General features: G+C 44.0%; 1 pseudogene; it reads left to right on the top strand.

Annotated features, from left to right (window-relative positions):
* The first annotated feature begins 5,783 nt into the window (after positions 1 to 5,783).
* Positions 5,784 to 13,036, top strand: LOC110324708 (annotated as a pseudogene).
* The last annotated feature ends 13,284 nt before the right edge of the window (positions 13,037 to 26,320 follow it).

Raw genomic sequence — 26,320 nt, forward strand, 5'->3', positions numbered from 1 at the left:
ATCAAAACTCAGATTAATCTAATTCATCTCTCTCACCAAATAGACCAGACATGTGTGTTAAAGAGTGACAACAAATCAGATATGCAGATTTGCCTTGACATTGGATCTTTGTCACCTAATCCAAAAGATTTTTACCTGAAACCCTATTAAATTTTATGTCTATCTTATGTGCAACAGATACTTTTGAGTTTATATTATTCAGAATCTAGTTTTTATTGTTGTAGGAGGTCTGAAGGTCCTTCTGCTCATAGATAAAACATGGGGAGAAGGAATGTTAGCACACAGGGTTATCCTTTCAAAGGGACTAATGTATAATCTGTTTCTACCCAGAAGCCTGGGAGAGGTCATGGTTAGCAGCATGGTGACCTTTGTGCTGTGTGGTTAAGATCACACTAGAAACTTAGCATGTGCTGGTCAATCTGTAGAACCCATTTTTGTAAAAAAAAAAAAAAAAAAAAAAAAAGGTGTTATCTGCTTTGCAAAAAATTTCAATGTAGTCACACCTTAAGCTTTATAGTGCACATGGGATTGAGTTAGTTATCATGAAGATAGGTTTCACCAAATTGTGCTGTCCTTAAATATGCCTAAAATAAAGAGCTCAGGGTCAGACTCCCAAAGTTTAAACCAACACCAGCTATTGGGTTGTGCTGAGCCAAAATATCTTCTTGCCTACAATGAATCATTACTATGCTGGCCACGGAGGTCACAGAGAATCCTCTCACACTGTCATCTGGGAAAGCCCCCATTGTGGATAAAATGGTTGAAGGCTGCCTTCATTAGGGTTTTTTTGTTTTGTTTTGTTTTTTCGAGACAGGGTTTCTCTGTATAGCCCAGGCTGTCCTGGAACTCTCTTTGTAGATCAGGCTGGCCTCAAACTCAGAAACCCGCCTGCCTCTGCCTCCTGAGTGCTGGGATTAAAGGCATGCGCCACCACGCCCGGCTTAGTTAGGGTTTCTATTGCTGCAACAAAACACCATGACCAAAGAGCAAGTTGGGGAGGGAAAGGATTACTTCCATATCACTCACTGTTCACCATCAAGGGAAGTCAGGTCAGGAACTCAGACAGGACAGAAAGCTGGAGGTAGGAGCTGATGCAGAGACTATGGTCGGGTACTGCTTACTGGCTAGATCCCCATGGCTTGCATGACCTGCCTTCTTCTAGAGCCCAAGATGTGGATAGGAAGCATCCCACAGTCAGTTAGTACATGCAATCCTTGACTGACTACATAAGTGTTTCGTGTATATCTGATAGGATAAATACAGGTACTTAGCGAATGACAAGATGTAGCCCACACTATACTATCATGAAGTGCATAATAAAACCATTTTCATCTCTTGCCCATAGAAATGTAAAGTCAATATTAAGACACAAAAATCAGTCAAGGCTAGGTCCCCATAGTTGTTTATAGATAAGCGCTTCTGACAGGACTGACTATCACAGCTCTCAGATCCAGAAAATCATTCTGAGAAAGAGGTTTCTGTGCAGTTTATTTACTGAGACCATCTGAAACAGGCTGTGAGTGCTGAAGGAGAGAAAGGCAGGGAGAAGCTGGACTGAGAAAGCCCAGTTAATCCCACATAAAGCCTAGAGTGGATGCTTTCCTCCCAATGGTTTTACTCTGGGTGAGAGGGTAGGTCTTCTCACCCTGCAGAGAACAGTGGCAGTTGGCAGCAGCTGGTAGAAAAGGAGGCAGGGTCATGGAACCCACACTGAGGAGACCTCATTTGGTTAAGCACAATTCCTGAGAATCAGTAATTCAGTGATACAGCTGTGAGCCCACTGTGCCTACACTCCTGATAGCTTACCCCTTAATCCTGGAGGCGACCTGAGTCGGGTACAGCAGCTCCACTACTCTGCCTGTGTTGACTTGTATCATTGCCATTTTGATGCCATGTGACTATAGCAGTCACCAACCATCACAGCTAAGGAAGCATTTCTGACCTCAGAAGTCTTTGGTAGGATGTATTGACTGATCAAGAAAGAAAGGGAAAAAAGCTTCCTCTACTCCCTTTCAAGGAAAAATAGAATTGTTTACAAATTGGTTTTGAAAAATGTTTTGGGGTCATGGAGTTACAGCAAGCTATCTATCAATGGGCCCCCACCATTGGCTGTCCTGACAGGTGAGGTATATATTCCCTGCAGGACCAACTGCAGGAGAGCTGCCTTCTGGGGAGAGGGGGCTGGAATCTCATCTGCGGTGGATGAATTGTTCACCCCAGAAAGAGAAATGACAACAGATGTGAGCTCAACCTGTTGACTATTTATCTAAATAAAGCCTTTACACATATTGTCCAGTAAAGATCAGCTGACAGGAAGTCCACCTTTAATAAGTTTATTTTAGCTACTGCTTCCAAAATCCTGGTTCTGATCCCATAATCTCAATGAATTTTGAAACTGTGACTCAAATAATTGAACCTAGTATTACTTTCCCTAGAATGAACTGGCGACTGACAGCTAAGAAAAGCATGGGATGTCTCTCTACTGTAGAGGCAGACACGACCTCCAATAGGGTGCAGTTCTCGGTTTTGTTTTTTGGGTAGTTTGTTATTTGGTTGATGTCTTAGGGTTTCTCTCTGTGTGGAGAGACCCCATGGCCATGACAACACTTATAAAGGGAACATTTAATTGAGGCTGTCTTACAGTTCAGAGGTTTAGTCCATAATCGTCATGGTGAGAAGCATGATGGCATGCATGCAGACATGGTACTGGAAAGGTGGCTGAGAGCTCTACACCTGGATCCACAGGTGGCAGGGACAAAAGGAGACTTTTTCATTACCAGATCAACTAACTGATGCGAATTAACTAGAGTTGAGAAATTATGAGTGATTAAGCAGAAACTAGCTTCACTGAGGTGAATCTTCAGGAAAGTGCTTCCTGAGAGAGGCAGCCATGATTGGATCTTGTGTTGACATCTGGACTTAGTCACACATGTGGTACTGGTTTTGAAGACACAAAGGGTTCATGAAGAGCAGCTGAAGGCTGCCATTATGAGAGCCATGAAAGGCCATCAGTAAAGATCCTGCCTCAGTAGCAGGTGAAGGCCCAGGATTGAAGGGATCATGCAGAGAAGTGTTGAGGCTTGGTACCATAAAGAGAGCCTATGAGAGGCTATTGGTCAAAGTGTACTCCAGTTGTAGCAGAAGACACCAGTGGTTTGGTTTGTGTGTTTTTGTTTTTGTTTTTTTTTGTTGTTGTTTTTGAGATATCAGTACCATGTAATGAGCACTAAGAACAAAAGTAGCAATGGAGTGGAGCCAGTCAGAGCCTAGAAGACAAGCTGTGTGCTACAGAGGGCAGGGCTGGAGAAGTGACCCAAGTCCTTTGGAGGAACCAGGAAGATAAGTGGTTGAACCAGACATTGAATGGTTGGAATTTGTTTTTGATTTGATTTGATTGTGACCATGTCCTGATTTTTCCCTCCTGAAGTAAGAAAGTGTTTTACTAGAGCCTACAACTGAGAGAGAATTTTAAAGATTTTAAAAGAGATTGGATATTTTCAAGGTACTTAAATTTTAATGTGTTTGAGTTTGTAAAGACCATGGGACTTTTAATTTTATTTATGTTTTTAGTGTGAGATCTTTGAGAGGAATAAGAAAGGATGGGTAGTGGGTTAATAGTGATGTGTTTGTGTTTCAAGTTGACAAAGGCAGTTGTACTGCCTGGTTTATGTCAACTTGACACAAACTAGAGTCATCCTGTTCCTGTCCTGACATCCTGCCTCTATTAAATGCAGGTGTGGGGGGGCTTTTGTTTGTTTGGTTGAGTTTTTTAATTGTTGTTTTGTTTTCTTTTTTGATTAATGACTGATATAGGAAGGGTCAGCCCACTATGGGTGATGTGACCTCCAGTTAGGTGGTCCAGTGTGTATAAGGAAATAAATTGAGCAAGCAAGAAGAATGCCAGCAAAGCAATTCCCTCCACGATTCCCGCTCCTGTCCCTCCACGGTTCCTGCTCCTATTCCTGCCACCAGGTTCTTGTCCTGACTTCCCTGGACCATTATTGCCTGAAAGTAGAAGATGAAGCAAACCTTTTCCTCCCCAGGTTGTTTTTGGTCCTGGGGTTTTATCGAATCAGTAGACACCCACACTAAGACAGGAGATAGGGTTAGGTATCTCCGGGCAAGCAAAACCTGAGTATGACATGTGTATTTTCAGTATAGCAAAAGACTGATGAGTCTAGAGTTCAAATTTGCTCTCTGAGACCAAATTTGTTTTGGGGCATTCTCTTGACCGTCACTTGAGGGCTCTTCTTTTTTTTTTTTTTTTTTTTTTTTTTGGGATTTTTTCAAGACAGGGTTTCTCCGTATAGCCCTGGCTGTCCTGGAGCTCACTCTGTAGACCAGGCTGGCCGCGAACTCAGAAATCCACCTGCCTCTGCCTCCCGAGTGCTGGGATTAAAGGTGTGCGCCACCACGCCCGGCGAGGGATCTTCTTTTTAAATATCTGCTTGCCTGCATCCTCTGAATGAAATTAGTGACTCGCCAGGAGACAAGCCCGATTCCTGATCACTGCTTGGAAGAGTCGAGGAGGCTGAGTCAGCATTTTCCTTTGTAACAGGTTAGAAGCACCAGCAGGCTACCGGTCATTTTTTAAAGACACTGTAGAATTGCTGAAACTCTTTGACTTAGCTTCTCTATCTTTCCACATGACCCATATATGCCTTTAAAGTAGAGCAAAACCAGACTACATGTGTTCATCCTGCCAATGCTATGGGCTAGAGATTGTTATGTAACACCTCTAGGTACTTTGAATGCCTATCAATACATTGTAACCCAATTGCACGTGACACTGTGAGGTTCCCCACAAGCATGAGAATCAACTTTTAAATGTCAATTAAGCACAAGAGGCAAAGGGAAGAGATGAATACATTCTATCATTGAAGTTATACCAATGCGTTAAAATTTTTTTACACCTATCCAGAATTTTTAGATATGAAGGAATTAAGAAGAATTTAGAAAGGGAGATGTTTAGAAACCCGCACTCAGTTCTAAGGTAGTCAGAATTCCCTTTGAAGTCAAGAAAGCCTTTTACTTACATAAGAAGCAAAGGGTTTAGTTCCCAAGAAAGATGATATGAAATTATGTTAGTTGAAACTAGCTCTCAGAAGCAGAGAGCAGATGGGTCTGTAATTGGCTTTGTCATATAAAATCAACTTAGACCTTGGAGCTCTTAAGATTATATTTTCTCATGAAGCCGATTTCTCAGCCTTGGGACCACTTTGAACTCTATTGGGATGGTGTAGATATTCCCAGTGAAGGCTTGCCTGAGAAGAGGCAGCTGTTTAAGTAAAACATCAAAGTTTACCTAAGAAAGGACTTCAAAGATGTAACATGTTAAACAATTCTTGTTGGTTTTAAAACTTTTTTTTTGTCACTATGTAGGAGCAAATTTGAAATGCTTCAGTAAGTTCTTGGCTAAGTAATCACACATTAATATTATAACCCAAGAACTGAATCTTTAGGCTCTTTTCATTTTTCTTCCTTCCTTTCTCTTTTTTCTTCCTTCTTTATATCTTACAGTGAGAATGATTAGGAGACAAGTATAATGCTCATGGATCTGATATTACTCAATTTTAAAACTCACAATGTTGACTAGAACATTGTCAAGCTGCAAACTTAAATTCCACAAGCTTCAGGTTGCCCCACTAAGAACCTGTAATGAGAAATGCATATAGCAGTTCAGCCTTTTTGTTCTTTATAATTGTGATAAATCTAACACTTATTTGACAGTTTACTCTGTGACAAGTACCAGGATAAAACTTTGAATGCTTAGTCTTCTCGGTATGGTCTTGAGGTAAGATTTGCTATGGTCCCTGATTTAGCTTTTTATCACAAAATACCAAGGCAATTAACTTACAAAGAGGACAGGGTTATTTTGGCCCACAGTGATGGAGCTTTTAGACCAGCATCTGGTCACCTCATTGCCTCAGTCCTCCATCATAGCATGAACTCAGACAACAGAAAGCACATCCATCACAACCCAAAAAGCAAAGAGAGATCGACTCAGGGAGTGTGGAACTAGAGTCCCCTTAATGGTGCATGCCCAGTGACCATAGGATTTTCTACCATCTTCACCCACACCCTTCTCCAGTCCCCACACCCTAGCAGCAAGGCGATAATACATAGACTTATGAGGGAGATTGTATTTAAACCATATCTGTCTGTCCTGTTTTGCAAAGAAGTGGGGTATGAGCAAGTGGAGCACCTCAGACTTCTCTTAGGATTTGGTCCCGGCAGCCCAGCTCCAGGGGCCTCCTTGCTGCAACATTGAACTCACACACCGTACTCAAAACTCACAGTTCTACAAGCGTGTTTCTGCATTAACCACAACAGTAAAAACAAAACCTTTAATGACAGTTAAACTGTGCAGGAAATGTGACCCACAAGGAGGGAAAGCATTTGTGCAAACATTCCCATGGCTTCGATGTTGTGGGTACACAGAGCCCTCAGGAAGAGTCTTTACAAATGCCAAGGGGGGTACTGTGTTGAGTTTAGTGTAGCTTTAAATTTTTTATTGCCTTAGTGTTATGTGGTATTCTTGGAGATAATGCCATTCTGAAAGTGTCCCCACCCACTCCCCCTTCTCTTTTCATGGCACTGAAAGAAGTAGTAGAAATTATCAGGGAAATTCCTAAGAAATACACCTCATTTCAAACAATGGTGTTACAAAAACAGTTGTAAATGGGCACTTAAAGACAGAGAATAGCCTTAGAGATGATAAAGCCCTGGGGACAGACAGTAGTGGTGGCTGCATAGCAATGTGAATGTGCCACTTAACTTGGTTAACATGAATATGGAACATACTGATACGATTAATGCATACATAATACTATATGCTTAAACTGCCTAGGAAAATGTCACTTATTTTATCACAAGAAGAATTATACATAAGAGCAAAGAATTACAAAAATCTCCTGTGCCCTGAAGATATGTCTGTAATCTATATTTTAATTTATTCAAGTTTTAATTGAGAGAGAGAGAGAGAGAGAGAGAGAGAGAGAGAGAGAGAGTCCTTATAACTCTGGCTGGCCTGGAATTCACTGTGTAGACCACAGTGGCACTGAACTCAGAGATCTGCCTGGTTGTGCCTCTCAAGGGATAGGATTTGAGATGTGAGGCACCTGCCTGCCTTTTTTTTTTTTTTTTTCCTTTCTTTTTCTTCAGCATTTCCAATAGGTTGAAGGTCTACCAGCCAACACGTGGGCTTCCATTTTCAATTATGAGTTAGTGTAGTTTGTGTACGCAGAGCTACACCTCCTAAGGAGCTGAGCAATGACTGTGTCTAACTCTGCTGAATTAACATTTTCTAGGTCATCACTGTTTATCTATAGAATAACGAGTAAATAAGATGTGACGTATAGGCGCACTGTTGGCCAGTCTTGTCATTACAACGCTGAAAAAGCAAAACTATTGTGCAGATGCAATCAATGGCTTGCCAGTCGGTGGCTAATGTGACTGAGAGTCTGGAAGGACAGCCTAAATGTATCTGGCAATACTTAAGACACAGCTGAAATTTCATTGTATCCATTGATTTTACCCTTTTCAAAAGGGGGGGGGGGAGCCAATTTTTTTTTTTAATAGGCCATCTTGTTGTATTAAGGCTCGGTTAGTGACCAAGGCAGGCTGCATGTCTATATTACCCAGTGTGCTGGCTAGTCGGTTAAGAATTGTGAGCCTCAACTAAGAAAATGCCTCCATTAGATAAGGTTGAGGGCAAGCCTGAGGGCCATCTGAATTAGTGATTGATGTGGGAGGGTCCAGTCCATTGTGGGTGGGCTAGTGGTCCTGGGTTCTGTAAGAAAGTAGGCTGAGCAAGCCAGTAGGCAACACCTCATCATGACCTCTGCATCGTCTTCTGACTCTAGGTCCTGCTCTGAGTTCTTATCCTGACTTTTTTCAGTGATGAGCAGTGATGTGGACACCCTTTCCTCCTCCTTTTTTTTTGCTTTTGGGCACCGTGCTTTCTTGCAGCAATAGAAACCCTCACTAAGACTCCCAGAAACCAGACCAACCAACAAAGGTAAGGCAGGTTAATAGAGGAGACTAAAGTAATCGTCGTGGGAGATGGAAGCCAGGTGTCCCAAGGGACTCTAGCAATAGGTGCCTGCAATTGCTGGCTCGCTCAACTACAGCTATTTTTTTATATATCTATATAAAAAATTTATATTTTTCAAGGTCTGCAGAGTTCTTTAAAATATTATCTTTTACAATAACAAAGGAGTAAAGATATAATTTTCAGTTCACATTATAAAAAAACAAAAAAACAAAAAACAAGGGCTGGTGTGGGGCAGTGACCTGTGCACAGACAGCATGGTCCCTGGTTGAGCACAGGTCTTGAACTTCGGTGACCCTAAGACAGGTGTTTGGCCATGCCTCCTGGGCCCCTGTCATAGCTGCAGCCTTCCACAGCCCACCCCACCCCACTCCACTTCCACCCGCAGAGAGGTGTGTGGCCATCAGTCATAGGCAATGCCCCAAGCTCCTGGTATTCTGTCTGGTTTCTACCCCCACAGTTACCTGGCAATAGCCAGGTAGGCCGGGCCCACTAGAAAAGGGGCTGTTTGCCCCCTCCTCCTTCTCTTGCTCTTACTCTCACCTCTTGCCCTCCTGTTCCCCCTTCCTTCTCCCCTCTCTCGACGTGGCCATGGCCAGCCTCTATATCTCTACTCTCTCCCTCTCTCTGCCTTTCTACAATAAAGTCCTTAAACCCATGGACTGCCTCTTCTCGTCCACCAGCCATGCTGGAGCAATAGAGCAGGTCTTCCCCTAACTAGCCATGTGTCTAACCTCCCGCCTGCCCGGAAACCTCTTGGCATTCCCAGCCACAGCTTCCACCAACCCAAGCCAAGGACTCTCTCGTCCCTGCTAGTCCCTGCTCGTCCATCCCCGCAGGAATCTGCTGGAGCTCTCTCCCTGCTCTTTTCCCTTCCGCCCCGGAGCCAGAGTCTGCCTGCCAGGCCCACACTCAGTTCTCAGCTCTACTGTGCCATACAGTGGGCGTCTGGGATGTCTAAGAGTGAGAATCTGTCATCCCGGGCCTCTGTGCAGGCCTGGGGGGTGGGGGTGGGGGGCGCAGGCCATTCTGGCCCGCCTGCAGGGACCCCAGACTGCACTTCCCTACCCCGGAGTGGGGTCCCGTGGCTTCTCACAGCCTGACGCCTGCCAGGCTGCAGCGGTGGCATAAAGGTGCACAGTCAAACTCCCCAAGTCTGCCTGGCCCAGAGACCCAAGCCCTGGGTCAAACTCAGTACCCCACTTTTTACCCCACAGGCTGAAGAGATGACTCCGAGGATAAGAGCACTGACTGCTCTTCCAAAGATCCTGAGTTCAAATCCCAGCAACCACACATGGTGGCTCACAATCATCTGTAATGAGATCAGGTGCCCTCTTCTGGTGTGTCTGAAAATAGCTACAGTGCACTTATATATAATAAATAAATAAATAAATAAATCTTTAAAAAAAATAAGTAAATAAGCCAGGCGTGGTGGCACACGCCTTTAATCCCAGCACTTGGGAGGCAGAGGCAGGCGGATTTCTGAGTTCGAGGCCAGCCTGGTCTACAGAGAGAGTTCCAGGACAGCCAGGACTACACAGAGAAACCCTGCCTCGAAAAAAACAAAAAACAAAAAACAAAAAACAAAAAAAGTAAATAAGAGACAATAATTCAATTACCATTAATGCCATATCTCTGAGCTACGTGCTCCATGAACCACTATATTGAGCCCTCTTTGAATGCTTTGAATTACATATTTGTTTGACAACAGTAAGGGTCTTTGCCAAGTCCATTTACTGCTCCATTCCTCCACGGTCTACCTTCTACCTATCTACACAAACCCTACTTCACATTTCAAGCACCCGCCCCTGACCACGCAGAGTGGGCATGGACCTGATCCAATCTCAGCCTATCAAGACTCTGCACCCATGAGCCAGGCTCGGCAAGTGAAGTTTTGTTTGTCTGTTTTAAAGAAAGAGGCAGCAAATCTGCTGAGAAAAGAATGAGACCACGGGCTCCTTGAGAATGTAGGAAGAGCTAGCTGGTCATGCTTGTGCACAGCCATTGAATGTACTTAAGAAGCAAAGGCAAAAACATCATTCGTTGGAGGCCAGCCTGAGCTACACAGTTTTTACTTTCTTTTATATATATATTATTCTTTAATCTTTTTTTTTTTTTACAGTCCAGTCATTATCCCCCTCCCAGACTGCCCTCTGACTGATCCTCATCCTATACCTCCTCCCCCATCTCCAAGAGGATGTCTACACACCCCCGGCCCCCACCCTACCAGATCTCCCCACTCCCTGGGACCTCAAGTCTCTTAAGGATTAGGTGCATTTTTTTTCTCACTGAGACCAGACCAGGCAGTCCTCTGCTGTAGATGTGTTGGGGCCCTCACATATCAGCTGGTGTATGCTGCCTGGTTGGTAGCTCAGTGTCTGAGAGATCTCTGGGATCCAGGTTAGTGGAGACTGCTGCTTCCTAATTTAACCACAGGGGTTCCTGGCTTCTGTCCATCCATTGGGTGTAAGCATCTGCATCTGACTCATTCAGCTGCTTGTTGGGCCTCTCCGAGAGCAGCCATGCTAGGCTCCTGTCTGTAAGCACACCATAGCATCAGTAATAGTGTAAGGCCTTGGAGCCTGACACTTGAGATGGATTCCAATTTTTGCGTCATTACCTCTTTTTCCCCAGCCTAAGCTGGAGAGATGGCTCAGCATATTTAAGAGCGCTTGTTGCTCTTGCAGAGGACCCCTGGTTGATTCGAAAACATTCTGTCCAGTTCCGGGGGATGCAATATGGTATATTGACCTCCACAGGTACCAGGTCAGCAAGGTAAGTGGTACACTGACATATGTGTGAGTAAAACATTCGTGCATAAAATAAATCTAAAAGGAAAATTTAAAGCCTGTGGAGATAGTTCTGTTCATAAAGTGGTTATTGTACAAGCATAAGCCTCCAAGTTTAGAACCTCAGCACATAGATAAAAGGCTGGGTCCCATGCCTACGATCCCAGTGGAGACAGAAGGATTTTCTGGGACTTGCTGGCCCACTAGTCTAGCCAATCAGTAAGCTCTAGGTTTACCAAGAGACCCTAGCTCAAGCAGTAATGTGGAGTCAGGCAGTGATGGTGCACACCTTTAATCCTAGTCCTCAGCTGGACAGAGGCAGGTGGATAGCTGAGTTTAAGGCCAGAGAGAAATTCTGTCTCACACCATCATCATCATCATCATCATCATCATCATAATAATAATAATAATAATAGTAATAATAATTATTATGAAGTAGAGATGCCATATAGACAGTCAACAGGGAAAGGTGCTTACTGCCAAGGCTGCCAACCCAAATTCAGTCCCTGGTATCTGTATGATAGAAGGAGAGAACTGACTCTAAAAGCCATTCTCTAACTTCCACATGCAAAGAGAAAGAGAGAGAGAGAGACAGAGAGAGAGAGAGAGACAGAGACAGAGACAGAGAGATGTATAGATAGATAGATAGATAGATAGATAGATAGATAGATAGATAGATAGATACTCTTTTTTTGGTTTTTCGAGACAGGATTTCTCTGTGTAGCCCTGGCTGTCCTGGAACTCACTTTGTAGACCAGGCTGGCCTCGAATTAAAAAATCCACCTGCCTCTGCCTCCCGAGTGCTGGGATTAAAGGCATGTGCCACCACTGCCTGGGCCACATGCTCACTTTGACAAGTGTGCACAGTTCCCTCATACCAATCAATGAATAAATTAAAAAAAAAAAGATGAAGAGCCATTTAGGAAGATACTTGAAGCTCTCCAGCATCCTAACGTTCATGTATGCATGTTCACATGAAGAATATAAAAAGATCATGGGGCCGAAGATACAAAAAGGTTCAGAAACAAAGAGGTGAAAAGCAGATGCAAGTGGCTGATCACTTTCCCAGTACCGACTCTGCTTACAGCCCTTAATTTCATGAAAAAGCTGGGTGAATGGATAAGATAAATTCCCTTGTTTTGTTTCTGATACAGGTACGTGGTAGTTTGGATGTAACTGGCCCCCAGCGACACTATTAGGAGGCATGGCCTTGGTGGAGCGGGTGTGGCATTCTTGCTACCTTAGCCCTCCCACTCTAGGGACAGCTCTCCATGTGTTTGAGAAGAGTCGCACCTGATGCACCTCAGATCAAACACTTCATTTAGCATCCTACAGGTGAGGACTCGCTACTGAAACAGGCTCCAGCTGCCATTCTCCGCCACAGTGTGCCCGCTCACCCACACATATAACAGAGCATGCTAGAGAAAGAGCATCACTCGAGGGCTCTGAAGTGAGACATTCTTACCATATCCTAGCCACTTTTTGTTTAAAGCTATTGTTTAAATTGTACCTATTTGGTGTGTGTATACACAAGTGGGTACACGTGCCTTAACATACATGGAGAGGTCAAAGGACAAATGTCAGGGATGTGCCTTCCTCCACAATATGGGACCCAGAGAGTGACCTATGGGGACATCTCACTGGCCTCTCTTATCCTTTCTTCAAAAGCTGATTTTGTTGACTCTTGGTTTTATTATGCTAAAACAACACAAAATCTACCCTGTCAAAAGACTTCAATGTGTACAATATAGCATGAACAATAAGCACAATGGGCAGAAAGCAGCTGTGACTCAACAGAAATAATTCCTTCTTGTACCCCAGAACCCACGGGTGAAACTACTAAAGTTCCTCTGGGATCAAGTAGAATTTTATAAGAACATAATCGACTGAGAGGAAAAAACATACGGTGGCTGTGAAGGCCCTGATGCCAGGTATGTCAAGTTAATATAATATCTTCTGATGGTCATGAATTTATTGTACAGAGGATATGCAATAGCATCAGGAACAATAAAGGCCATATTGAGTGGCCCAGGTCAATTTTAGAGTGATCCCTCCACACGTGCTATGGAAAGTGTGCATGTATTTTACCTACAAGGTCTGCCACCCTCACAGCTCCACTGAGATTCCGAAATTCCAAATTGCACCTGAAACTGCACTGGAACAGCTAATGACTGCAAACTTCCTAAATTGTTAAATAAAATAAATTACAATAAACTTATTTTTTTTCAGTATTAAAAAAACCAGTAAGCACAGTGCTTTTCCACCTATACCTAGGAATTAATCTCTCATGGCTGACATTCTCTGCATCTCCCCTTTCCAGCTGCTCCGTTTTCTGTTTAGTTAAATCTACTTCAGTTAACTCATATAAATAGAATCATGTGTCATCATATGTATATATGGTGAAATATTGCTAAGCTATAGGAAGGAAGGAACTTCTGTCATAGATTACAAAATAAGTGAAACTTGAAGAGATTATGGCTAACAAATAATCCAGCCACTGCAAAGACAAATAGCACAAATTCTGACTTTTTAAAGTTATGGGCTATATCCTACATGTACAAGTGTCTTTGTCAGGATTTCTATTCCTACACAAAGCATCATGACCAGGAAGAAAGTTGGGGAGGAAAGAATTACTCACCTTACACTTCCATATTGCTGTTCAGCACCAAAGGAAGTCAGGCCTGGAACTCACACAGGGCAGGAACCTGGAGTCAGGAGCTGATACAGAAACCATGGAGGGATGCTGCTTACTGGCTTGCTCAGCCTGCTTTCTTATAGAACCCAGGACTACCAGCCCAGGGATGGCACTACCCACAATGGGCCCTTCCACCCTTGATTACTAATTGAGAAAATGCCTTACAGCTGGATTTCATGTAGGATTTCCTCAAGGGAGGCCCCTTTCTCTGTGATTAACTCCAGCTTGTTTTAAGTTGACACACAAAATCTTCCAAAACAACTGACCCCTTGTCAACTTGACACACAAACGCATTAATAGTAAGCCTTAACCCTTATCTTCTCATTCATCCCCAAGATCTAAATAACTTTAAAAGTCCCACAATCTACAAGTTCTTACACATTAAAATTTCAGTCACTTTAAAATATACAACCTTCTTTGAATGTTAAAGTCTTTTTACAATTCAAAAACTGTGGGCTCCACTAAAATACTTTTTTACTTCAAGAAGGAAAAATATCCGGGCATAGACACAATAAAAAGCACAATCAAACTCTAATAGTGCAATGTCTGGGATCCACTCATGATCTTCTGGGCTCCTCCATGGGCTTGGGTCACTTCTCCAGCTCTGCCCTTTGTACCACACACCTTGTCTTCTGGGCTCCAGCTGCCTGTACTCTACTGCTGCTGTTGTTCTTGCTGGTCACCTCATGGTACTGGTATCTCCAAAACACTGCTGTCTTCTGCTGCAACTGGACTGTGCTTTTACAAATAGCCGCCTTCCATAAGCTCTCTTCATGGTGCTAAGCCTCAGCTTCTCTGTATGACCCCTTCAGTCCTGGGCCTTCAACTGCCACTGAGGCTGCACCTTCACCAATGGCCTTCCATGGCCTCTCACAGTGCCAAGCATCAGCTGCTACCCCTTCATGTTTCAAAACCAGTACCACCTGGGTGACTCAAATATTACCAAGTCTGGCTGCCATCAAGAGGTACAACTGTGGCTGCCTCTGGCACACAGCTTCTCTGTGCTCTCAGGAAACACTTCCCAGAAGATTTCGCCTTAGTGACACTGGTTTCTTCTTAATCACTGCTAATTTCTTAGCTCCAGCTAACTGGCATCAAATGTCCCAGTAATGCAAAGTTTTCGCTTTAGTAGTTCTGGTATCTTGTTAATCACAGCATATTCTTCAGCCCCAGATAACCAAAACCACAGAATCTTCACAATCAAAATAGCAACAGCCCTGATAAGAGTCTTTAATCTTCCCTCTGAAATTTCACAAACCAGGCCTCCATTGTTTGCACAGTTCTCAACATTATCTTCCAAGCTACTACAGAATATCCCACAGAGCTCTTAACACCCAATGGCTCTTCTAACCAAAGTCCTTCCACAGTTCTCCCCAAAACATGGTCAGATTGTCACAGGAATACCCCACTATGCTGTTACCAATTTGTCTTAGTCAGGGTTTCTATTCCTGCACAAACATCATGACCAGGAAGCAAATTGGGGAGGAAAGGGTTTATTCAGCTTACATTTTCACATTGCTGTTCATCACCAAAAGAAGTCAGGACTGGAACTCACACAGGGTAGGAACCTGGAGGCAGGAGCTGATACAGAGGCTGTGCAGGGGTGCTGCTTACTGGCTTGCTTCCCCTGGCTTGCTCAGCTTGCTTTCTTATAGAACCCAGGACTACCAGCCCAGTGATGGCACTACCCACAAATGGGCCCTTCCACCCTTGATCACTAATTAAGAAAATGCCTTATAGCTGAACCTCATCTAGGCATTTCCTCAAGGGAGGCCCCTTTCTCTGTGATTAACTCCAGCTTGTTTTAAGTTGACACACAAAACCGCCAGTACAACAAGCAAACTTTTTATTTACTCCTATATAATCTCTGAAACCCATCTACTGAAATGTCTATGGCATGTACTTGTTAAGTTGTGCAATAATCAAAATAAACAATTGTACACTAGACTCCTCATTAACTAGTCTTCTCCTCTTCCTCTTCCTCCTCTTCCTCCTCTTTTTCCTCCTCCTCCCCCTTCTTCTTTTTCTTTTCTGGTATTATATTTCTATATTTCTATATCTCTATATTTATTTATTTATTTATCCATTCATTCATTCATTCATTTTGTATCCTGATCGAAGCCCCTGCCTTTTTCCTCCCAGTACCCACCTCACACTGCCCCTCCCTACATTCCCCCTCCCCTTCTCCTCTGAGAGGGTAGAGGCCCCCACTGGGTATCAACCCACCCTGGCACATCAAGTCTCTATTAGGCTAGGCACATCCTCTTCCTCGGAGGCCAGACAAGACAGCCCAGTTAGGGGAACTGGATCCACAGGCAGGCAACAGGTTTAGGGGCAACCCCTGCTCCAGTTGTTGGGGGACCCTCATGAAGACCAAGCTGCTCATCTGCTATATGTGTGGGGGCCTAAGTCCAGCCTGAGTATGCTCTTTGATTGGTGGCTCGGTGGCTCAGTGTCTGGAAGCTCCCAGACACTGAATGCCTCTGTTGGTCTTACTTGTCCTCTTTGGTGAAACAGAACGTTTCTTTTTCTTTTCTTTTCTTTTCTTAATTTTATTTTTATTTATTTCTTTATTTTGGTTTTTTGAGACAGGGTTTCTCTGTATCGCCCTGGCTGTCCTGGAACTCACTCTGTAGACTAGGCTGGCCTCAACTCAGAAATCTGCCTGCCTCTGCCTCCCGAGTGCTGGGATTAAAGCCGTGCGCCACCACACCCAGCTCGGAAACAGAACGTTTCTAATACCCTTGTTGTCAATTATGTGTCATTTGCTGACAGCACCAACTCTCTCTACTATTAGCAATTTTGTTTTCATCACAGCCTAACATATATGTAACATGTATGTGACATATATTATTGTATCCTAAATCCATATAAATGGAGTCATGCTTCTTATCATTTTCTTGAGGTTATCTTCTTCACTCCACGTTGTTTTAAATGTTGACCCACAATCCCATATATTGCTACAGTATGTGCCTTGTCAGGGCATCATTTATTCCTAGCCTTGACAGCATGGATCATGTGCTGTTTCTAGTGGGGCACCCTTAAAATTTGTCATGAAGACTCTTGCATCTGCTCCTTGCATACAAGTCTAAAAATTTTCTGAGATATGTATGGAAAGAGTCACGCAGCCTGCAGGTGTTCATCTTTACTGAAAAATATCAGTTTGTTTTCCACTGTTATTTTGCCGTTACGTACTTTCAGCAGCAATGGCTAAGAAGCCTGTAGTTCCACTTTCTCACTGTGCTTAATATTGTAAAACTAATTGGTTTTTTCAATCTAATGGGAATAAAATGGTACCTCACTGTGATATTAATTTGTTTTTGTTTCATTACTAATGAGGCTAAGCATCGTTTTGTTTGGTTATTGGTTGTTATTCTATTTTCCCTGTGAGGTGCCTCTAAGCCTTTTCCTATTGAGTTGAAAATTCTTTTTCATATTGATTATGAGATTAATTTACATATTCTACATATTAACGTGTCATGTTAATGCCTTACATATTTCTTGTAGTTTGTAACTTGTGTTTTCCAGTCTCTTTAGGATGCTTTTTGATGATTATGGTTTTCCTTTTAGTGTGGTTCGATCTATAAGGCTTTCTCACAGTAGTTCACAGGGGATTTGTTTTATCTTGTTTGTTTTAGGAAATCTTCCCTTATCTTGAGGGAGTTCCCCTTCCCTCTGTAGTATTCAAGACAGTCTGTTCCCCCTTCATGGTATAAAATTTGATTCACCTGGATTTTTGTGTGTGGTGGAGGTAAGATATAATTCCATGTTGAATTTGATAACCATCTGTTTCATTCACTGAACACTCCTTTCTTCTTTTTGTCTTTTACATTTGTACGTGTGTGTGTGATATGTATGCCTACATGTGTGCACATGCCCAGGGAAACCAGAAGTTACCATTGGCTATCTGGCCTCATCACTCTCATCCCCATTTGTTGAGACAGGGTCTCTCCCTTGAACCTGAGCTCTTCCGCTCAGTGGGTTTAGCAGCCAGTTTGTCACTTTCCTCTGGTCCCACTTCGGTGTGTTAGGATTGTAAGTGTCTGTCATGCTCTCCTCCCATTTGTGTGGCTCCTGGGGATCCAGACTTGAGTCTTCACACTTTCCCAGCTGAGCAATCTCTCCAACCCCGGAACCCCTGACAGACTCTACGTTGCACTCTACAGTCAATGCTGTAGTCAAATGCTGTCATAGTGCCCACTCCAGTCACCTCACTTCCTTCCAACACAGGAACAGTGTATTACTATACCAAGAAGAGGGCTGAGTAATACATAATACTGTTCTGCAGCCAGAGACCACAGTCATCTATCTTCTGTTACAGCATATTACAATCACTCTAGTTTGTTAATAGTTTTTCTGTGTTTTGCAGCAGGATCACATGCAGCCCTGAATATGTCCAGCACTTGCTATATAGCCCAAACTGTTTCTGAACTCATGGCCATCCTCCTACATCAGCATCCTGAGTTACAGGCCTGTGCTACTACTTCTGGCCACATTATTAGTTATCACTGTTGATATATTATTGGAGCTAGTTTACAACTTCAACTTTATCGTAAGTATGAATGAATAGAAGAAAATATGATATGCAAAGGGTTATTATTATCTTGCATTTTGGTTATGAAAGGGGTATGGTGATGCTCTGAGGGTCTTAGGACACATTCCCCAGGGGTTTGAGGAGACCATGACATCATAGTTCCATATTTGAATGGATTCATTTCCATGGTCAATTCTATTCCATTGGACTGACTGCTGGTACCAACACCTTGCGTTTTGTATTGAATAGTTTTACAATAAATGTTTGTATCAAGTACCTCAAACAACCCCTTTCTGTCTCTTCCTAAACCATAGGAACATACACTTTTTCAGCAATGGATTTGAGACTGCAGATTCAGTCCTTTTAAAATTCCTTTTGTTTACTTGGACTACTTTTTTTTTTTAACCACAGTATATTTTTATGCCATAATTGTATCATCTTTTATATTACCAAACTTGTAACTTTTAATGTCTCCATCTCACTTGGTGATAAAGATTTGGAGCAAGACAGAGCCCATTTTTCTAAACGTCTCTAGTGGGGATAGATCATTAAGTTATCTGATGTAAAATCATTTCTGAGAAACAATGATGAAATGACAAGACTCCAAGCCAGGATGCAGGCCTTTTAGGAACCTGTAGGTGACCATTTCCTGCTGGACTTCCCTCAACTGAGTTCCCTGTACACAATAATACTAATATTAATAATAATAATAATTCAAATAAACAGGAAGGACAGGAACAAATCTCTTGGAGAAAAACAGCTTGGGTAATGAATTTCAGGATCATGTCAAAATGATTTATATAGTCTTTTGTGCTTTCATGGTTGATAATAAAAAATGTTAATCTCAAAGAATATAGTATCAAAGAATCTACCACTCACATATAAAAGAGTATTTCTTGGAACTCTTTAAATCCATTGTTATTGATGACCTTCCATTATATATGACAAGAAATTAAAGACCAGCAAATAAGAATGTCATTAAACGTCAGCTCTATCCTCCTAGATTTCCCACTGTTCACTATCTCGCTCACTGTCGCTCCTCCCATCAAAATCGGTACTTGGAGTCCCTCATGTCTTTTCAGTTTGCTACATCATCAGTCCTCATTTGTTCCATAATCATCCCACCCAGCTCTACTGACTATTCCCTCAGCATCTAAATAAGCTCAGATACCCCATCTTAAACAACACCAAACAGAGAAAAGAACATTTCCCTTTGCTCTTACATCAGCCCTTCAAGCCTGCTTCCTCCACAGACAAGTTTGGTGGTGGAAGTCAGTTGCACTCATTTTACAAACTGAGTCCCCATGAGTTGTCCCCTCCAGTCTACACTGACCTTAAGATCCTTCTAGCTTTGTTTGAATTTCCACATTGTTAACATTTTTATTCCATCTGGGTTTTTTTTATTCTTCTCTTTAAAAACAAAAAAAAAATTTTTGTTGATTCTTCGTGAGCCTCACATCATGTAGCTCATGCCCTCCTATCTGCCCTTCACCCTTGTAACCTTCCCCTCTTGCCCCAAAATAAAACACAAACACGGGCTACTCCAGTTGTGGAGGTGGGAGAGGGGAGAGCACATCCTCACACCCACCCACGCCCACATGCCACCTCACTGCAGACATCAGGGCCTGCTCACCTGTGCCTCCTCCACCAGGGCCAGCTCTACTGTGCTGCCTAGGTGAGGTGCAGGCCTGCTGTCCTGTTCTTATGACCCCAGGATTACCTCTCCTGACTGCCTCAGGTGGCAAGGGGCAAGGGAGTGTGTGTAGGGCCTCTCCCTTCACCCCATTGGCCGTCTCACTGCAGAGAAGTGGCAAGACCAGCTTTCCCTCACTCACACCTCCAGGGCTGGCTCACCAGTGCCTAGTCCCAACACCAGGGCTAGCTCTAGAGCACTGCTCATGCAAGGTTCAGGGTTCACTCTCCCAAGGGCTAGTTAGCTGGCAAGGCTGACCACTCTCGTGACTTCGGGAGCCAGCTTTCCCGTCTGCTGCAGCTGATGAGAGGCCAAGGGGGCAAGGCATGCCCCAGCTCACCCACACCACCTGCGCGATCTCAACCTCTGGGCTGGCTTACCTGGGCCCCTGCCAGAAGGGTCACCTTTGCTGTGCTGTCCAGGCAAGGGGAATGGCCCACTCTCCTGAGCTCATGACCTCGTGGATAGTTTTCCCAACTGCTGAAGGCGGTAAGACAGGGTATAGGGAGGGCATTACCTCTGTGCCTATGCCACACCATAATACATGAGTGGTGGGGTCAGCTCTCCCACATTCTCATCTTCAGGGCAGGCTTACCCACACCTCTGCCACTAGCCCCAGCTCCACTGTGCTTGCGTGGGTCATAGGGCCCACTCTCCCAAGTGCTGCTGCTGGTGTGTGTGTGTGTGTGTGTGTGTGTGTGTGTGTGTGTGTGTGTGTGAGAGAGAGAGAGAGAGAGAGAGAGAGAGTTAGTTCTCCAGAGTGCTATATGCAGTGAGGGTGGGTCCTATTATGCACAGCCGCTGAACATCCACGTGGTCCCCACTGGCTGCTAAAAACAGGGTCATCTCCATCTTCCCTAGTGGTAATATGAGCCATGGATGTCGACACCAACCCCTGCCACTGTGTGTAGTCAGGGACCCAGACACGTGTCGCAGCAGCAGCTCAAGCTAGGACCGCACCAGGGCTCCAGGTGGCAGGACTGGCCTCTCCCAACAGGCTACTCCGCTCCACCCTCAAGTCTTCAGTTCCATCTATCATCATAATACTCAAGCTGCTCCACTACTTTTTCTCTCCCATCTGACCACCACATACTCAAACTGCAGGCTGGCCACCCAGCTGGTGGGCCTCTGGGTGATATCTTCCATCCATCCATCCATGGAATGGTGGCAAACTGGTGTTTCCTACGGCCTGCCTGTGCTGTGCACTGTAGGGCAGGTCTGGGGTGGCAGGTCTGGGGTGGCACGGCAGTCCACAAGTCTCTGGCTGTCTTCCTCCTTCCACGATGCATTGCCTGGAATTGATTTAATTTTATTTGATTTTCGGGAGTCCTAGGCATAAGACAGCTTTGGCCACCAAGCCAGGCTAGGACGAACAAAGGACCGCCATCTGCTCTGCCCCTGACTGATACAAGAACACCACCAACAAGGTGTGTGAAACACTGTTTGTGAGTCCTTTGACCTAAAACTACATTTGTCTTGGAACTCCCCCCACAGCCTCTCCTGTTGGCACTCTTCTTACTCTCTTAGGTTCAGTCTTAGTTCTTGTCATGGATAGCGCCTTCTCTACTATCCAGCTGTGGCTCTCAGTGTCACAGTTTACATCTCTGTTGAGCTGTCCCATCCCCACATCTGTATCCCAATCACCATAGGTTTTCTAATGCAAAACCCAGTTTAGGCGGCACATTTCCAGCTTAGGTAAGCACATCAACCACCTTTTCTCTCCCCCTGGGACTTCTTTCTTTCGTTTTTTTTGTTTTGTTTTGGTTTTTTGTTGTTGTTGTTGTTGTTTGTTGTTGGTTTCTCTCCTCTTGGTCATGATAACCACAAATCTGCAAGCTATCTCAGGCTTCACAATTTCCTTCCCCAGTCCCTTTAGCATCTTCCATCTTCATTAGTTTTCACACCCACATGTGTGGGTTGAGTTGAGTCTCACATTATATTATTATTATATTATTGTATATATTATATTATATTTATTATATATTGAGGTCCTAACCCTAGATACTTGTGTGATCCTAGGAAGTAGGTTCTTTGCAGGCCTAAGTCAGGTCAAATGGGCCACATTGTATTAGGGTGGACCATAGTTAGTGGTGGGTATCTTTAGAATAGAAGAGAGGAATTTGATAGAGCCACACAGAGAAGATCCAGATGATGTGAAGGCCTTGCTGCAAGCCAATGGGCTCCAGGAGCTATGCACAGCTAGAAGAGGCAAGGGCAGAATCCTCTCAGGGTCTTTTCCAGAGGGACAGCTCTGCAGGAATTGTGAAAGGATAAACCCTGGCATCTTAAGCCACACAGCTTTGGGGTCCTATGCTGTGCGAGCCATAGGAAGTGACTCTGTCACTCTGTTTATTGCATTAATACGCTAGCCCATATCTTTCCTTCAGTCTCATGTCCTACCATAAAGCTAGCTTCTTAAAATGAAAGTGTTATCTCGAGATAGCTTCCATTTTTAAACTTTCTGAAGCCCCCGTTTCATTATCTACAGATACATGGCTATTTCATAGACCTTTAAGAGGATTAAATGAGAATTACATGTAATAGTAAATGTGTTAAACTAGTAGGGTATTTTCAGTCTTAGCTCAGGATAAGGTCAAAAAAAACCCAACAAGAATACCAGAGGACCACATGTTGCTACATACTGAAGCAATGTCCCTGCACAACAGAATTTTCTGCAGTGGTGAAAATATGCCTGCTTCTCAGTGTGGCAACTCTAGGCACACAGGATTATGGAACACTTGCGATGCTGATGAAACTCAGGACCTACATTTATATTTTATTTGGGTTTGAGAAAGTTGTCTTGCTACGTAGCTCACGCTTGCCTCATACTTTAAAGAAAGGCTTATTTTCAATTAGGTATATGCGTGCGTGGCTCTGTGTTTGGGTGTGTGCAGGAGTTGGAAGTGTCCAGCGGAGGCGCGGGTCCACTGGAGCTAGAGTTACAGATGGTATTGAGTCCTCTGACAGGGGTGCTGAGAATTGCCCTCTGGGTCTCTTCACTCCAGCCTGGAGGACTCATATATTCCATTATCCTGCCTTTGCCCCTGCCTCCATCTCTCCAGGTGTGACCTCTGTTAATTCTCAACCCCCTACAAAGGGTTGCCAAGGTGCCTAATTAACATATCACAGTGGAAGTGGCCCCCAGGCTGCTAGCTTCCCTCAGTCAGTCCCTAGCTGTTCCACACTCTCCAGCCAGGGGCTGGGCTGCCTGATCCCTTCAGCTCTTCCCTACAGAGTCCAGCCATTTGGCTACTGGCTACAGTAATTTTGTACTTTACCCTCCTGGCCTCTTGATCTCCTGGTTTCCCCACCTCCCCTCTCCCTTCTCCTCACACGGCCCAGGTCAGGGTCTTGCTCACTCTAGACTCTCCCAGATGTCAGCCCCTGGCAATGTACTTCCTCATGTCTACAAGACACCTTTCCCGCCACCGCACCTAGGAGCAGTCATGTCTTCCTTTTTAATTTCCTTTCCTCATTCAACCACCACACACACGGCAAAAGCTACATCTTTAATTTAATGCAAGTGTAAACACACATACACATTGATGCTACCATACTGAGCATTTCTGAAACAGGGGTTGGCAACTTTTTCTATAAAAAGCCAGTCTCTGTTGCAACTAGCCACTGTAGCATCAAAGGAGACATGGGATTTCCACATTCAGTACAATTTTATTTATCCAAATCGGTGACAGGTAGCTGAGGGCCGTAGTTTGACAAGTTGCCACCTTTCAGACTACTTGTGTAAGTGAGTCATACTGAGAAAAAATGTGAAACTAGTTTTGTCAGTATTAACCCACCATCTCCCTAGGGGATAAAGAAGAGAAGGATAAAATAGAAAAAGCATAGAGAGAGGGCTCTGGGTGTTCTGTGCTGTGCTGTGCTGTGCTGTGCTGTGCTGGGCTGGGCTGGGCTGGGCTGGGCTGGGCTGGGCTGGGCTGGGCTGGGCTGGGCTGGGCTGTGCTGTGCTGTGCTGATATTTTGTAGGTAAGTTTACAACAGGCTTCTTTCTCACTTCAGGCAGAATAAGAGGAGCTCAAGGGATTTCAAAGGGCTTGGCAAATGTTCTCTGGAATTCAGAGAATGTGGAAATGATCCAGGTTGGTTCCCATCTAAAGAGTTTAAAGATAAGAGGCTGTGTCTTAACCTGCATGAGAGGCAGCAGAGGAATTCCACACTGTGCTTCCATTGCTAGTGGTTAAAGGTATTTGTTTCCAGTGGACTCAAATTAGAACTGAAGACAGATAACTTGGGTTCATCCTAAAAAAGACCTCCAAGAAGACCATGAAATAAGCAATAGAGCACAGTAGAAAACTTGGGCTGTGACTTCCTTTAATGGGAGAAATGAGCAAGCAACTCAAAGGCACTATGTATGGTGAGAGAAAAGTGGACTTTGGGCCTTAGTGTGGGATCTTAGAAGAATGTGCTATGACATCTGTCTGGCTTTGGACTCAGGCTATTTTGAAGGGATCCTAGCTTCACATCATGCCTGCATCCTTCATTAACTCCCTCCATACCTTTGCAAGGGTCCAACACGGTAGCTAGTGACTGAGAAAGAAGTGACTGGAGAGAAATCTCATCCTCCAACCCCCATAGGATATTTCCGCTGGGAAGTGCTAATGGGTTTTTAGATCTGGAGTTCTAGGGTTTAATGACAAACCAAAGTGTGACCAGGAAAGCTGTAAACCCACTGAAACATTCAGAGCAGAAGCAGGTTCTCACGAGATCAGGGTGTCTGAGGGGAACGGGAAGCCCACAGAGATCTCTCCTGGTACACCTAGAGACCACATACACATGTAAGGGTCTTGGGAAATGCTCAGAAATAGATACTCTGTTCCTTTTTGACAGAAGTGTGTCACTGGCCTTTCCAAAGCTCTCTGCATGGTATTGGTATCCATTCCTGGGGATTATATGGTATACAATGGAGACCTGCACCTGAATTCTTCCTCATTTCCAACTGTCTAGAATCTTGGGGTCCTGACACACATACACACACACACACACACACACACACACACGCACACACGCACGCACCAGTCTCCAAGAAGTCTTAAGTGCTGTTCTTTCTTTTAGGCCTATGACTCCGTGGATGAGGCCGCACACTCCTCCCCGTCTTCTGTTCTTCTCTTGTTTATTGCAGAGACCCCTCCCCCAGTCTTCCAGATGTTCTTTCCACTCTTTGTAGCTGGTTTACTTGATGATTCTCAGTTCCCCAGGAACCTTGTAGAAACCACCAGGAGCATTTGTCACAGGTGTGCAATCATTGTCTATACAAGCATGAAGCCCGTCAGTCTGGTGCCTAAAGTCATGATCATCTCTTATTTATCACGGTAGCTGTCTTGGTAGACGCTCTCCAAGTGTTTGATGAATAAATGAAAACCATTTGTCCTTCACTTTCGCAAGCCAAACCGGAACATATATGCAGGGGTCCTGGCACTCCCCTTAGCTTTGTTTCAGAACCATGATGTAGCCATTGATGTTTGCACTGCTGTGACATTCTAGAGGAAAAGGTTCTAAGTATGCAATGGGTAGAAGTCAGCTTTTTTTTTTTTTAAATAATCAAGGCAGAATGTGGTCTCAAATAATTTTTCCATTTTATTCTGAGATACTTTCAATCTGTATAGGAAATGTATGAGATAAAACAATAAATCATACACACTGACTAAAAGCTTTTTCAGACCCTAGTTCCCCTCCCTGGCACGTAATCCTCTGAATGCCACTACCATACTGAAATCTGTACATGTCACTGGGATGTCAAAGCTTTTAAGTTCAGACTCCATTTTAGAGAACCTGACCGAAGTTTGAGCTCAGGTAAACTAATAGGGTGGTACCTAGCATTAGTTTCTAAGTTGCCCCCAACAAAACCCGAGCCTAACTCCAGTCTCTAGGCTAATCCCCAACAAGACCAGCATCTCCAGATTATTCCCCCAACAAACCTGCATCCCCAGGTTACAAGCCCACCTATTGCCTAACGACCACCAATGTGGAAGGGAACAGAAGTTACGTTTATGATATGACTCCCAGCATCAGCCAATTGTGTTAAAGGCCACAGTAGTTTTCTAATTAGATGCCTGCACATGTATTCCCTGATTGCTGTTTACTATAAAGCCTTGTCCCGATAGACATTCAGGGCTCCCCCACCACCAAAATTGTCCTGCATGATGGTGGTGTGTTGAAGGTGCCTGAGCTAGCTTGATTAGAATAAAGACCTGCTGTGACCTGCATCACGTCGGCTCCTGTCTGTTTTGGGGGAATCACTAACATTTCCCCAGGCTCAACATTACATCCTTGATTTTTTTTTTTTACTGGTTACAACATCTGAGTATGTCTGCAAATAAAATATAGCAGTTTTGGCTTGAAAAGTTTAAAGAAATGATATCACCTTGTAGCTACAACTCGTTCATTTGCTCAGCCTCTTGCGTTGGAGGGTGTACTGGCTAGCTTTGTGTCAACTTGACACAGCTGGAGTTATCACAGAGAAAGGAGCTTCAGTTGGGAAAATGCCTCCATGAGATCCAGCTGTAAGGCATTTTCTCAATTAGTGATCAAGGGGGGAGGT

The sequence above is a fragment of the Mus pahari genome, chromosome 7 (assembly GCF_900095145.1).
Source record: "Mus pahari chromosome 7, PAHARI_EIJ_v1.1, whole genome shotgun sequence".
Taxonomy (NCBI): domain Eukaryota; kingdom Metazoa; phylum Chordata; class Mammalia; order Rodentia; family Muridae; genus Mus; species Mus pahari.